This window comes from Pimephales promelas, chromosome 12, assembly GCF_988280905.1.
Source record: "Pimephales promelas chromosome 12, fPimPro1.hap1.1, whole genome shotgun sequence".
Lineage (NCBI taxonomy): Eukaryota > Metazoa > Chordata > Actinopteri > Cypriniformes > Leuciscidae > Pimephales > Pimephales promelas.
Window position 1 is genome coordinate 16,653,031 of NC_142780.1, and position 15,807 is coordinate 16,668,837.

The 15,807-nt window shown below is 40.4% G+C and overlaps 1 long non-coding RNA gene across 1 annotated transcript; it reads right to left on the minus strand.

The window, feature by feature from the left end:
- Window positions 1-6,439: 6,439 nt before the first annotated feature.
- Window positions 6,440-6,807, minus strand: LOC148976989 (uncharacterized). The gene is made up of 2 exons (XR_016145861.1): window positions 6,677-6,807; window positions 6,440-6,567 (listed from the first exon to the last, which is right to left on the minus strand). It is a non-coding gene; the product is annotated as an uncharacterized LOC148976989 (long non-coding RNA).
- Between the last annotated feature and the right edge of the window lie 9,000 nt (window positions 6,808-15,807).

Consider the following 15,807-nt stretch of genomic DNA (forward strand, 5'->3'; position numbering starts at 1 on the left):
CCCGAAAAAAAACGACAGTGTTACCCCTTACGTTTTTTTCAGTTTTCGGGCGAAAAATCAAGTTTCTCCAATCTTCTCAAAACTCTGGATTATGATAGAGGGCCGCGAGACTTTGACCTGAGCGCAAAAATGGAGGCTCTAGACCCTTCCAGAGCTGAGATATCGAAACTCAAAATTTCGACCCGAAAAAAAAAACGACAGTGTTACTTACCCCTTACGTTTTTTTCAGTTTTCGGGCGAAAAATCAAGTTTCTCCAATCTTCTCAAAACTCTGGATTATGATAGAGGGCCGCGAGACTTTGACCTGAGCGCAAAAATGGAGGCTCTAGACCCTTCCAGAGCTGAGATATCGAAACTCAAAATTTCAACCCGAAAAAAAAACGACAGTGTTACCCCTTACGTTTTTTTCAGTTTTCGGGCGAAAAATCAAGTTTCTCCAATCTTCTCAAAACTCTATATTATGATAGAGGGCCATGAGACTTAAACCTGAGTGCAAAAATGGAGGCTCTAGACCCTTCCAGAGCTGAGATATCGAAACTCAAAATTTCGACCCGAAAAAAAAAACGACATTGGTACGCCTTACGTTTTTTTCAGTTTTCGGGCGAAAAATAAAGTTTCTCCAATCTTCTCAAAACTCTGGATTATGATAGAGGGCCGCGAGACTTTGACCTGAGCGCAAAAATGGAGGCTCTAGACCCTTCCAGAGCTGAGATACCGAAACTCAAAATTTCGACCCGAAAAAAAAACGACAGTGTTACCCCTTACGTTTTTTTCAGTTTTCGGGCGAAAAATCAAGTTTCTCCAATCTTCTCAAAACTCTGGATTATGATAGAGGGCCGCGAGACTTTGACCTGAGCGCAAAAATGGAGGCTCTAGACCCTTCCAGAGCTGAGATATCGAAACTCAAAATTTCGACCCGAAAAAAAACGACAGTGTTACCCCTTACGTTTTTTTCAGTTTTCGGGCGAAAAATCAAGTTTCTCCAATCTTCTCAAAACTCTGGATTATGATAGAGGGCCGCGAGACTTTGACCTGAGCGCAAAAATGGAGGCTCTAGACCCTTCCAGAGCTGAGATATCGAAACTCAAAATTTCGACCCGAAAAAAAAAACGACAGTGTTACTTACCCCTTACGTTTTTTTCAGTTTTCGGGCGAAAAATCAAGTTTCTCCAATCTTCTCAAAACTCTGGATTATGATAGAGGGCCGCGAGACTTTGACCTGAGCGCAAAAATGGAGGCTCTAGACCCTTCCAGAGCTGAGATATCGAAACTCAAAATTTCAACCCGAAAAAAAAACGACAGTGTTACCCCTTACGTTTTTTTCAGTTTTCGGGCGAAAAATCAAGTTTCTCCAATCTTCTCAAAACTCTGGATTATGATAGAGGGCCGCGAGACTTTGACCTGAGCGCAAAAATGGAGGCTCTAGACCCTTCCAGAGCTGAGATATCGAAACTCAAAATTTCGACCCGAAAAAAAACGACAGTGTTACCCCTTACGTTTTTTTCAGTTTTCGGGCGAAAAATCAAGTTTCTCCAATCTTCTCAAAACTCTGGATTATGATAGAGGGCCGCGAGACTTTGACCTGAGCGCAAAAAATGGAGGCTCTAGACCCTTCCAGAGCTGAGATATCGAAACTCAAAATTTCGACTCGAAAAAAAAACGACAGTGTTACCCCTTACGTTTTTTTCAGTTTTCGGGCGAAAAATCAAGTTTCTCCAATCTTCTCAAAACTCTGGATAATGATAGAGGGCCGCAAGACTTTGACCTGAGCGCAAAAATGGAGGCTCTAGACCCTTCCAGAGCTGAGATATCGAAACTCAAAATTTCGACCCGAAAAAAAAACGACAGTGTTACCCCTTACGTTTTTTTCAGTTTTCGGGCGAAAAATCAAGTTTCTCCAATCTTCTCAAAACTCTGGATTATGATAGAGGGCCGCGAGACTTTGACCTGAGCGCAAAAATGGAGGCTCTAGACCCTTCCAGAGCTGAGATATCGAAACTCAAAATTTCGACCCGAAAAAAAAACGACAGTGTTACCCCTTACGTTTTTTTCAGTTTTCGGGCGAAAAATCAAGTTTCTCCAATCTTCTCAAAACTCTGAATTATGATAGAGGGCCGCGAGACTTTGACCTGAGCGCAAAAATGGAGGCTCTAGACCCTTCCAGAGCTGAGATATCGAAACTCAAAATTTCAACCCGAAAAAAAAACGACAGTGTTACCCCTTACGTTTTTTTCAGTTTTCGGGCGAAAAATCAAGTTTCTCCAATCTTCTCAAAACTCTATATTATGATAGAGGGCCATGAGACTTAAACCTGAGTGCAAAAATGGAGGCTCTAGACCCTTCCAGAGCTGAGATATCGAAACTCAAAATTTCGACCCGAAAAAAAAAACGACATTGGTACGCCTTACGTTTTTTTCAGTTTTCGGGCGAAAAATAAAGTTTCTCCAATCTTCTCAAAACTCTGGATTATGATAGAGGGCCGGGAGACTTTGACCTGAGCGCAAAAATGGAGGCTCTAGACCCTTCCAGAGCTGAGATATCGAAACTCAAAATTTCGACCCGAAAAAAAAACGACAGTGTTACCCCTTACGTTTTTTTCAGTTTTCGGGCGAAAAATCAAGTTTCTCCAATCTTCTCAAAACTCTGGATTATGATAGAGGGCCGCGAGACTTTGACCTGAGCGCAAAAATGGAGGCTCTAGACCCTTCCAGAGCTGAGATATCGAAACTAAAAATTTCGACCCGAAAAAAAACGACAGTGTTACCCCTTACGTTTTTTTCAGTTTTCGGGCGAAAAATCAAGTTTCTCCAATCTTCTCAAAACTCTGGATTATGATAGAGGGCCGCGAGACTTTGACCTGAGCGCAAAAATGGAGGCTCTAGACCCTTCCAGAGCTGAGATATCGAAACTAAAAATTTCGACCCGAAAAAAAAAACGACAGTGTTACCCCTTACGTTTTTTTCAGTTTTCGGGCGAAAAATCAAGTTTCTCCAATCTTCTCAAAACTCTGGATTATGATAGAGGGCCGCGAGACTTTGACCTGAGCGCAAAAATGGAGGCTCTAGACCCTTCCAGAGCTGAGATATCGAAACTCAAAATTTCAACCCGAAAAAAAAAAACGACAGTGTTACTTACCCCTTACGTTTTTTTCAGTTTTCGGGCGAAAAATCAAGTTTCTCCAATCTTCTCAAAACTCTATATTATGATAGAGGGCCATGAGACTTAAACCTGAGTGCAAAAATGGAGGCTCTAGACCCTTCCAGAGCTGAGATATCGAAACTCAAAATTTCGACCCGAAAAAAAAAAATGACAGTGGTACCCCTTTCGTTTTTTTTTTTAGACGAAAAATGAAGTTTCTCCAATCCTCTCAAAACTCTGGATTCTGATAGAGGGCCATGAGACTTAAACCTGAGTGCAAAAATGGAGGCTCTAGACCCTTCCAGAGCTGAGATATCGAAACTCAAAATTTCGACCCGAAAAAAAAAACGACAGTGGTACGTTTTTCGAAAGGGGTACAGTGGTACCCCTTTCGTTTTTTTTTTTCGGGCGAAAAATAAAGTTTCTCCAATCGTCTCAAAACTCTGGATTCTAATAGAGGGACATGAGACTTAAACCTGAGTGCAAAAATGGAGGCTCTAGACCCTTCCAGAGCTAAGATATTGAAACTCAAAATTTCGACCCGAAAAAAAAAAAACACAGTGGTACCCCTTTAGTTTTTTTTTTCGGGCGAAAAATAAAGTTTCTCCAATCTTCTCAAAACTCTGGATAATGATAGAGGGCCGCAAGACTTTGACCTGAGCGCAAAAATGGAGGCTCTAGACCCTTCCAGAGCTGAGATATTGAAACTCAAAATTTTGACCCGAAAAAAAAAACGACAGTGTTACCCCTTACGTTTTTTTCAGTTTTCGGGCGAAAAATCAAGTTTCTCCAATCTTCTCAAAACTCTGGATTATGATAGAGGGCCGCGAGACTTTGACCTGAGCGCAAAAATGGAGGCTCTAGACCCTTCCAGAGCTGAGATATCGAAACTCAAAATTTCGACCCGAAAAAAAAACGACAGTGTTACCCCTTACGTTTTTTTCAGTTTTCGGGCGAAAAATCAAGTTTCTCCAATCTTCTCAAAACTCTGGATTATGATAGAGGGCCGCGAGACTTTGACCTGAGTGCAAAAATGGAGGCTCTAGACCCTTCCAGAGCTGAGATATCGAAACTCAAAATTTCAACCCGAAAAAAAAACGACAGTGTTACCCTTACGTTTTTTTCAGTTTTCGGGCGAAAAATCAAGTTTCTCCAATCTTCTCAAAACTCTATATTATGATAGAGGGCCATGAGACTTAAACCTGAGTGCAAAAATGGAGGCTCTAGACCCTTCCAGAGCTGAGATAACGAAACTCAAAATTTCGACCCGAAAAAAAAAATGACAGTGGCACCCCTTTCGTTTTTTTTTTTTAGACGAAAAATGAAGTTTCTCCAATCCTCTCAAAACTCTGGATTCTGATAGAGGGCCATGAGACTTAAACCTGAGTGCAAAAATGGGGGCTCTAGACCCTTCCAGAGCTGAGATATCGAAACTCAAAATTTTGACCCAAAAAAAAACCGACAGTGGTACCCCTTTCGTTTTTTTTTTTTTCGGGCGAAAAATAAAGTTTCTCCAATCTTCTCAAAACTCTGGATTCTAATAGAGGGCCATGAGACTTAAACCTGAGTGCAAAAATGGAGGCTCTAGACCCTTCCAGAGCTGAGATATCGAAACTCAAAATTTCGACCCCAAAAAAAAAAACGACAGTGGTACCCCTTTCGTTTTTTTTTTTTTCGGGCGAAAAATGATGTTTCTCCAATCTTCTCAAAACTCTGGATTCTGATAGAGGGCCATGAGACTTAAACCTGACTGCAAAAATTGAGGCTCTAGACCCTTCCAGAGCTGAGATATCGAAACTCAAAATTTCGACCCAAAAAAAAAACGACAGTGGTACCCCTTTCGTTTTTTTTTTTCAGGCGAAAAATGAAGTTTCTCCAATCCTCTCAAACTCTGGATTCTAATAGAGGGCCATGAGACTTAAACCTGAGTGCAAAAATGGGGGCTCTAGACCCTTCCAGAGCTGAGATATCGAAACTCAAAATTTTGACCCAAAAAAAAACCGACAGTGGTACCCCTTTCGTTTTTTTTTTTTTCGGGCGAAAAATAAAGTTTCTCCAATCTTCTCAAAACTCTGGATTCTAATAGAGGGCCATGAGACTTAAACCTGAGTGCAAAAATGGAGGCTCTAGACCCTTCCAGAGCTGAGATATCGAAACTCAAAATTTCGACCCCAAAAAAAAAAACGACAGTGGTACCCCTTTCGTTTTTGTTTTTTTTCGGGCGAAAAATGATGTTTCTCCAATCTTCTCAAAACTCTGGATTCTGATAGAGGGCCATGAGACTTAAACCTGACTGCAAAAATTGAGGCTCTAGACCCTTCCAGAGCTGAGATATCGAAACTCAAAATTTCGACCCCAAAAAAAAAACGACAGTGGTACCCCTTTCGTTTTTTTTTTTCAGGCGAAAAATGAAGTTTCTCCAATCCTCTCAAACTCTGGATTCTAATAGAGGGCCATGAGACTTAAACCTGAGTGCAAAAATGGAGGCTCTAGACCCTTCCAGAGCTAAGATATTGAAACTCAAAATTTCAACTACAGCTCGCTGCATCCTGCGGTGGATATCCAACCCGGCCCACATCCAAGTGTGACGTAAGAAGCAACGCCCACCCACGTGTGACGTCAGAAACCACGCCCATCCATGTGTGACGTCGGAAGCCTCGCCCATGTCCAAAGACGGCACGTGACTCAATTTGATGTGATTCGTGACGTGTACACATGCTCAAAATGCCGCTGCTTCCTGTCGGAATATGTTTATGGTTGTTATCATAGTAGTTATTGATTTATAATAAAGATGAGGTTATTTGTGTAGAGATGTGGCACTACAGATTATTGGTGCAGTTAAATTGTGACGCTTTGGCAGGCTTGGAATCGTCTAAATCACAAGCACTCCCTTAACAGCTGTATTAGACAATACGTTTGCATTGCTCACTGGTTTTGTAAGTTAATGACAAGTAAACAATGTACCTTAAAACGATATTTTTGTATTTCTCTTGTATTTCTGTTACAAATGGTAATCAATAATCATGGTTTTGCTATAATAAACATATAAGGGAGCATCTATACTTAAACTAAAATGAGTTTTTATCTCTTTCTTAATTATATGGGATCCAAACTGCACTTATAGTTATCCCTTCTAAAAAATAATTAAAAAAAACTTTTTTAAACATTTCTTTCTATGTGGTTATAGAAATATTGCATTTTGCATACAAATGAGTTTAACATGTTCAAATATATATTTCAGATTTAACACTAAACAGTTATGAAATGTTGGAGTTGTAGAGAGAGAGAAAGTCAAATTGAATATTCATGTTACTGACATCTAATTCCAGAGTCCAAATGTGTAAATGTAAAAGTAACAGCCAACAATTGAATGGTCTCCTTTCTTTCCTCAATTGTTTGTCAATTTGTCAGTTAAAATCTTCCACTTCACTGAAATAGTTATCAGAGAACAGTCACAGTTGTGTTACTGTAACAGAATTATCAGTAACAAAAGGGTGCACGGTGCATTGTGCAAAAATAATGAATAATCTACTCTGACCTGCAATGATAATCCAGAAAGGAAGACCTGCTCAGCCTCCTGTGAGGAGATATCCCAGCCAGGAGACAGACAGGGCATTTATGATTGCCTATGGAAAAAGTAAATATAAATGTACAATAATATATCTCATATTCTTTTTCAAGAATAAGATTTACAGGATGTAACGTCACACATTGCTTAGCAATGAGAAGAAACTCCTGTAACTTCAGTGCCCAACCCGTATCACGACAAGACGTGAAATAATCACGTTGGTCCACTTTGGAAAACGTGTAGATGTCACGGTGAGTTTAATCTCAAAACCATAAATAGGGCTTTACTGCCCTCTTGTGTCAAATTATATTTCTATATTTATTTTTCCAACAAATAAAACCAAACCCGGAATAAAAGCCCATCCAATACACCCTTTAACATGACCAAAATGCTTAATTAATTTTCAGAGTTGACTCATTCTCCTCTATGCTGCGGGCGTTCTGATCTACGATCGCATCTCGCGATCATTCATTCAACTATTTTAAAAAGGCAGGATAAAGCACCAATCCACACTTTTTATTAGTCAAATTCATTTAAAAAAAATGTAAACTCAAGTATAGAATATAAGTAGACAAAAATACTGTTGCTAATGAGAAGACAGACAAGACTGCTGCAGGTTATGTGTAATTTTATGGGTATTTTTTTATTGAGAGTTGTGTTATTGCAGTAAGATCTTCAAGTTTTTGTGATAGTTATGTGTGTTAATGTTAGATCAGATGTTCTTGGTTCATTTACTGCCTAATGTATAAATGTGTCTCTCACGTCATGGAGAGAGATGTGTAAGGCAATAGCGCATTGCCTAAGTAGTTTGTATGTGTTCTATAATTAAAGAGGAAAAGTCAATTTTTTTCTTATTTGTTAATTCAAAAATTTCTCCACCTGTGGGAGGGAGCACTCTAGGTACCCCTTTCGTTTTTTTTTTCGGGCGAAAAATAAAGTTTCTCCAATCTTCTCAAAACTCTGGATTCTAATAGAGGGCCATGAGACTTAAACCTGAGTGCAAAAATGGAGGCTCTAGACCCTTCCAGAGCTGAGATATCGAAACTCAAAATTTCGACCCGAAAAAAAAAAACGACAGTCTTACCCCTTACGTTTTTTTTCAGTTTTTGGGCGAAAAATCAAGTTTCTCCAATCTTCTCAAAACTCTGGATTATGATAGAGGGCCGCGAGACTTTGACCTGAGCGCAAAAATGGAGGCTCTAGACCCTTCCAGAGCTGAGATATCGAAACTCAAAATTTCGACCCGAAAAAAAAACGACAGTGTTACCCCTTACGTTTTTTTCAGTTTTCGGGTGAAAAATCAAGTTTCTCCAATCTTCTCAAAACTCTGGATTATGATAGAGGGCCGCGAGACTTTGACCTGAGCGCAAAAATGGAGGCTCTAGACCCTTCCAGAGCTGAGATATCGAAACTCAAAATTTCAACCCGAAAAAAAAACGACAGTGTTACCCCTTACGTTTTTTTCAGTTTTCGGGCGAAAAATCAAGTTTCTCCAATCTTCTCAAAACTCTATATTATGATAGAGGGCCATGAGACTTAAACCTGAGTGCAAAAATGGAGGCTCTAGACCCTTCCAGAGCTGAGATATCGAAACTCAAAATTTCAACCCGAAAAAAAAAACGACATTGGTACGCCTTACGTTTTTTTCAGTTTTCGGGCGAAAAATAAAGTTTCTCCAATCTTCTCAAAACTCTGGATTCTAATAGAGGGCCATGAGACTTAAACCTGAGTGCAAAAATGGAGGCTCTAGACCCTTCCAGAGCTGAGATATCGAAACTCAAAATTTCGACCCGAAAAAAAAAAACGACAGTCTTACCCCTTACGTTTTTTTTTCAGTTTTTGGGCGAAAAATCAAGTTTCTCCAATCTTCTCAAAACTCTGGATTATGATAGAGGGCCGCGAGACTTTGACCTGAGCGCAAAAATGGAGGCTCTAGACCCTTCCAGAGCTGAGATATCGAAACTCAAAATTTCGACCCGAAAAAAAAAACGACAGTGTTACCCCTTACTTTTTTTTCAGTTTTCGGGCGAAAAATCAAGTTTCTCCAATCTTCTCAAAACTCTGGATTATGATAGAGGGCCGTGAGACTTTGACCTGAGCGCAAAAAATGGAGGCTCTAGACCCTTCCAGAGCTGAGATATCGAAACTCAAAATTTCGACCCGAAAAAAAAACGACAGTGTTACCCCTTACGTTTTTTTCAGTTTTCGGGCGAAAAATCAAGTTTCTCCAATCTTCTCAAAACTCTGGATAATGATAGAGGGCCGCAAGACTTTGACCTGAGCGCAAAAATGGAGGCTCTAGACCCTTCCAGAGCTGAGATATTGAAACTCAAAATTTCGACCCGAAAAAAAAAACGACAGTGTTACCCCTTACGTTTTTTTCAGTTTTCGGGCGAAAAATCAAGTTTCTCCAATCTTCTCAAAACTCTGGATTATGATAGAGGGCCGCGATACTTTGACCTGAGCGCAAAAATGGAGGCTCTAGACCCTTCCAGAGCTGAGATATCGAAACTCAAAATTTCGACCCGAAAAAAAAACGACAGTGTTACCCCTTACGTTTTTTTCAGTTTTCGGGTGAAAAATCAAGTTTCTCCAATCTTCTCAAAACTCTGGATTATGATAGAGGGCCGCGAGACTTTGACCTGAGCGCAAAAATGGAGGCTCTAGACCCTTCCAGAGCTGAGATATCGAAACTCAAAATTTCGACCCGAAAAAAAAAACGACAGTGTTACTTACCCCTTACGTTTTTTTCAGTTTTCGGGCGAAAAATCAAGTTTCTCCAATCTTCTCAAAACTCTGGATTATGATAGAGGGCCGCGAGACTTTGACCTGAGCGCAAAAATGGAGGCTCTAGACCCTTCCAGAGCTGAGATATCGAAACTCAAAATTTCGACCCGAAAAAAAAACGACAGTGTTACTTACCCCTTACGTTTTTTTCAGTTTTCGGGCGAAAAATCAAGTTTCTCCAATCTTCTCAAAACTCTGGATTATGATAGAGGGCCGCGAGACTTTGACCTGAGCGCAAAAATGGAGGCTCTAGACCCTTCCAGAGCTGAGATATCGAAACTCAAAATTTCGACCCGAAAAAAAAAACGACAGTGTTACCCCTTACGTTTTTTTCAGTTTTCGGGCGAAAAATCAAGTTTCTCCAATCTTCTCAAAACTCTGGATAATGATAGAGGGCCGCAAGACTTTGACCTGAGCGCAAAAATGGAGGCTCTAGACCCTTCCAGAGCTAAGATATTGAAACTCAAAATTTCGACCCGAAAAAAAAAACACAGTGGTACCCCTTTCGTTTTTTTTTTTCGGGCGAAAAATAAAGTTTCTCCAATCTTCTCAAAACTCTGGATTCTAATAGAGGGCCATGAGACTTAAACCTGAGTGCAAAAATGGAGGCTCTAGACCCTTCCAGAGCTGAGATATCGAAACTCAAAATTTCGACCCGATAAAAAAAACGACAGTGTTACCCCTTACGTTTTTTTCAGTTTTTGGGCGAAAAATCAAGTTTCTCCAATCTTCTCAAAACTCTGGATTATGATAGAGGGCCGCGAGACTTTGACCTGAGCGCAAAAATGGAGGCTCTAGACCCTTCCAGAGCTGAGATATCGAAACTCAAAATTTCAACCCGAAAAAAAAACGACAGTGTTACCCCTTACGTTTTTTTCAGTTTTCGGGCGAAAAATCAAGTTTCTCCAATCTTCTCAAAACTCTATATTATGATAGAGGGCCATGAGACTTAAACCTGAGTGCAAAAATGGAGGCTCTAGACCCTTCCAGAGCTGAGATATCGAAACTCAAAATTTCGACCCGAAAAAAAAAACGACATTGGTACGCCTTACGTTTTTTTCAGTTTTCGGGCGAAAAATCAAGTTTCTCCAATCTTCTCAAAACTCTGGATTATGATAGAGGGCCGCGAGACTTTGACCTGAGCGCAAAAATGGAGGCTCCAGACCCTTCCAGAGCTAAGATATCGAAACTCAAAATTTCGACCCGAAAAAAAAACGACAGTGTTACCCCTTACGTTTTTTTCAGTTTTCGGGCAAAAAATCAAGTTTCTCCAATCTTCTCAAAACTCTGGATTATGATAGAGGGCCGCGAGACTTTGACCTGAGCGCAAAAATGGAGGCTCTAGACCCTTCCAGAGCTGAGATATCGAAACTAAAAATTTCGACCCGAAAAAAAACGACAGTGTTACCCCTTGCGTTTTTTTCAGTTTTCGGGCGAAAAATCAAGTTTCTCCAATCTTCTCAAAACTCTGGATTATGATAGAGGGCCGCGGGACTTTGACCGGAGCGCAAAAAATGGAGGCTCTAGACCCTTCCAGAGCTGAGATATCGAAACTCAAAATTTCGACTCGAAAAAAAAACGACAGTGTTACCCCTTACGTTTTTTTCAGTTTTCGGGCGAAAAATCAAGTTTCTCCAATCTTCTCAAAACTCTGGATAATGATAGAGGGCCGCAAGACTTTGACCTGAGCGCAAAAATGGAGGCTCTAGACCCTTCCAGAGCTGAGATATTGAAACTCAAAATTTTGACCCGAAAAAAAAAACGACAGTGTTACCCCTTACGTTTTTTCAGTTTTCGGGCGAAAAATCAAGTTTCTCCAATCTTCTCAAAACTCTGGATTATGATAGAGGGCCGCGAGACTTTGACCTGAGCGCAAAAATGGAGGCTCTAGACCCTTCCAGAGCTGAGATATCGAAACTCAAAATTTCGACCCGAAAAAAAAACGACATTGGTACGCCTTACATTTTTTTCAGTTTTCGGGCGAAAAATAAAGTTTCTCCAATCTTCTCAAAACTCTGGATTATGATAGAGGGCCGCGAGACTTTGACCTGAGCGCAAAAATGGAGGCTCTAGACCCTTCCAGAGCTGAGATATCGAAACTCAAAATTTCGACCCGAAAAAAAAACGACAGTGTTACCCCTTACGTTTTTTTCAGTTTTCGGGCGAAAAATAAAGTTTCTCCAATCTTCTCAAAACTCTGGATTATGATAGAGGGCCGCGAGACTTTGACCTGAGCGCAAAAATGGAGGCTCTAGACCCTTCCAGAGCTGAGATATCGAAACTCAAAATTTCGACCCGAAAAAAAAACGACAGTGTTACCCCTTACGTTTTTTTCAGTTTTCGGGCGAAAAATCAAGTTTCTCCAATGTGCTCAAAACTCTGGATTATGATAGAGGGCCGCGAGACTTTGACCTGAGCGCAAAAAATGGAGGCTCTAGACCCTTCCAGAGCTGAGATATCGAAACTCAAAATTTCGACTCGAAAAAAAAACGACAGTGTTACCCCTTACGTTTTTTTCAGTTTTCGGGCGAAAAATCAAGTTTCTCCAATCTTCTCAAAACTCTGGATAATGATAGAGGGCCGCAAGACTTTGACCTGAGCGCAAAAATGGAGGCTCTAGACCCTTCCAGAGCTGAGATATTGAAACTCAAAATTTCGACCCGAAAAAAAAAACGACAGTGTTACCCCTTACGTTTTTTTCAGTTTTCGGGCGAAAAATCAAGTTTCTCCAATCTTCTCAAAACTCTGGATTATGATAGAGGGCCGCGAGACTTTGACCTGAGCGCAAAAATGGAGGCTCTAGACCCTTCCAGAGCTGAGATATCGAAACTCAAAATTTCGACCCGAAAAAAAAACGACAGTGTTACCCCTTACGTTTTTTTCAGTTTTCGGGCGAAAAATCAAGTTTCTCCAATCTTCTCAAAACTCTGGATTATGATAGAGGGCCGCGAGACTTTGACCTGAGCGCAAAAAATGGAGGCTCTAGACCCTTCCAGAGCTGAGATATCGAAACTCAAAGTTTAAACCCGAAAAAAAAACGACAGTGTTACTTACCCCTTACGTTTTTTTCAGTTTTCGGGCGAAAAATCAAGTTTCTCCAATCTTCTCAAAACTCTGGATTATGATAGAGGGCCGCGAGACTTTGACCTGAGCGCAAAAATGGAGGCTCTAGACCCTTCCAGAGCTGAGATATCGAAACTCAAAATTTCAACCCGAAAAAAAAACGACAGTGTTACCCCTTACGTTTTTTTCAGTTTTCGGGCGAAAAATCAAGTTTCTCCAATCTTCTCAAAACTCTATATTATGATAGAGGGCCATGAGACTTAAACCTGAGTGCAAAAATGGAGGCTCTAGACCCTTCCAGAGCTGAGATATCGAAACTCAAAATTTCGACCCGAAAAAAAAAACGACAGTGGTACGCCTTACGTTTTTTTCAGTTTTCGGGCGAAAAATAAAGTTTCTCCAATCTTCTCAAAACTCTGGATTATGATAGAGGGCCGCGAGACTTTGACCTGAGCGCAAAAATGGAGGCTCTAGACCCTTCCAGAGCTGAGATATCGAAACTCAAAATTTCGACCCGAAAAAAAAAACGACAGTGGTACGCCTTACGTTTTTTTCAGTTTTCGGGCGAAAAATAAAGTTTCTCCAATCTTCTCAAAACTCTGGATTATGATAGAGGGCCGCGAGACTTTGACCTGAGCGCAAAAATGGAGGCTCTAGACCCTTCCAGAGCTGAGATATCGAAACTCAAAATTTCGACCCGAAAAAAAAACGACAGTGGTACCCCTTTCGTTTTTTTTTTTTTAGGTGAAAAATGAAGTTTCTCCAATCCTCTCAAAACTCTGGATTCTGATAGAGGGCCATGAGACTTAAACCTGAGTGCGAAAATGGAGGCTCTAGACCCTTCCAGAGCTGAGATATCGAAACTCAAAATTTCGACCCGAAAAAAAAAACGACAGTGGTACCCCTTTTGTTTTGTTTTTCGGGCGAAAAATAAAGTTTCTCCAATCTTCTCAAAACTCTGGATTCTAATAGAGGGCCATGAGACTTAAACCTGAGTGCAAAAATGGAGGCTCTAGACCCTTCCAGAGCTGAGATATCGAAACTCAAAATTTCGACCCAAAAAAAAAAAACGACAGTGGTACCCCTTTCGTTTTTTTTTTTCAGGCGAAAAATGAAGTTTCTCCAATCCTCTCAAAACTCTGGATTCTGATAGAGGGCCATGAGACTTAAACCTGAGTGCAAAAATGGAGGCTCTAGACCCTTCAAGAGCTGAGATATTGAAACTCAAAATTTTGACCCGAAAAAAAAACGACAGTGGTACCCCTTTCGTTTTTTTTTTTCGGGCGAAAAATGATGTTTCTCCAATCTTCTCAAAACTCTGGATTCTGATAGAGGGCCATGAGACTTAAACCTGACTGCAAAAATTGAAGCTCTAGACCCTTCCAGAGCTGAGATATCGAAACTCAAAATTTCGACCCGAAAAAAAAAACGACAGTGGTACCCCTTTCGTTTTTTTTTTGTTTTTTTTTCAGGCGAAAAATGAAGTTTCTCCAATCCTCTCAAAACTCTGGATTCTGATAGAGGGCCATGAGACTTAAACCTGACTGCAAAAATAAATTGAGGCTCTAGACCCTTTGAGAGCTGAGATATCGAAACTCAAAATTTTGACCCGAAAAAAAAACGACAGTGGTACCCCTTTCGTTTTTTTTTTTCGGGCGAAAAATGATGTTTCTCCAATCTTCTCAAAACTCTGGATTCTGATAGAGGGCCATGAGACTTAAACCTGACTGCAAAAATTGAAGCTCTAGACCCTTCCAGAGCTGAGATATCGAAACTCAAAATTTCGACCCGAAAAAAAAAACGACAGTGGTACCCCTTTCGTTTTTTTTTTTTTTTTTCAGGCGAAAAATGAAGTTTCTCCAATCCTCTCAAAACTCTGGATTCTGATAGAGGGCCATGAGACTTAAACCTGACTGCAAAAATAAATTGAGGCTCTAGACCCTTTCAGAGCTGAGATATCGAAACTCAAAATTTCGACCCGAAAAAAAAAAAACGACAGTGGTACCCCTTTCGTTTTTTTTTTCAGGCGAAAAATAAAGTTTCTCCAATCCTCTCAAAACTCTGGATTCTGATAGAGGGCCATGAGACTTAAACCTGAGTGCAAAAATGGAGGCTCTAGACCCTTCAAGACCTGAGATATTGAAACTCAAAATTTTGACCCGAAAAAAAAACGACAGTGGTACCCCTTTCGTTTTTTTTTTTTTTTCGGGCGAAAAATGAAGTTTCTCCAATCTCCTCAAAACTCTGGATTCTAATAGAGGGCCATGAGACTTAAACCTGAGTGCAAAAATGGGAGCTCTAGACCCTTCCAGAGCTGAGATATCGAAACTCAAAATTTCGACCCGAAAAAAAAACGACAGTGGTACCCCTTTCGTTTTTTTTTTTTCAGGCGAAAAATGAAGTTTCTCCAATCCTCTCAAAACTCTGGATTCTGATAGAGGGCCATGAGACTTAAACCTGAGTGCAAAAATGGAGGCTCTAGACCCTTCAAGAGCTGAGATATTGAAACTCAAAATTTTGACCCGAAAAAAAAAACGACAGTGGTACCCCTTTCGTTTTTTTTTTTTCGGGCGAAAAATGATGTTTCTCCAATCTTCTCAAAACTCTGGATTCTGATAGAGGGCCATGAGACTTAAACCTGACTGCAAAAATTGAAGCTCTAGACCCTTCCAGAGCTGAGATATCGAAACTCAAAATTTCGACCCGAAAAAAAAACGACAGTGGTACCCCTTTCGTTTTTTTTTTTTTTCAGGCGAAAAATTAAGTTTCTCCAATCCTCTCAAAACTCTGGATTCTGATAGAGGGCCATGAGACTTAAACCTGACTGCAAAAATAAATTGAGGCTCTAGACCCTTTCAGAGCTGAGATATCGAAACTCAAAATTTCGACCCGAAAAAAAAAAAACGACAGTGGTACCCCTTTCGTTTTTTTTTCAGGCGAAAAATGAAGTTTCTCCAATCCTCTCAAAACTCTGGATTCTGATAGAGGGCCATGAGACTTAAACCTGAGTGCAAAAATGGAGGCTCTAGACCCTTCAAGAGCTGAGATATTGAAACTCAAAATTTTGACCCGAAAAAAAAACGACAGTGGTACCCCTTTCGTTTTTTTTTTTCAGGCGAAAAATGAAGTTTCTCCAATCCTCTCAAAACTCTGGATTCTGATAGAGGGCCATGAGACTTAAACCTGAGTGCAAAAATGGAGGCTCTAGACCCTTCAAGAGCTGAGATATTGAAACTCAAAATTTTGACCCG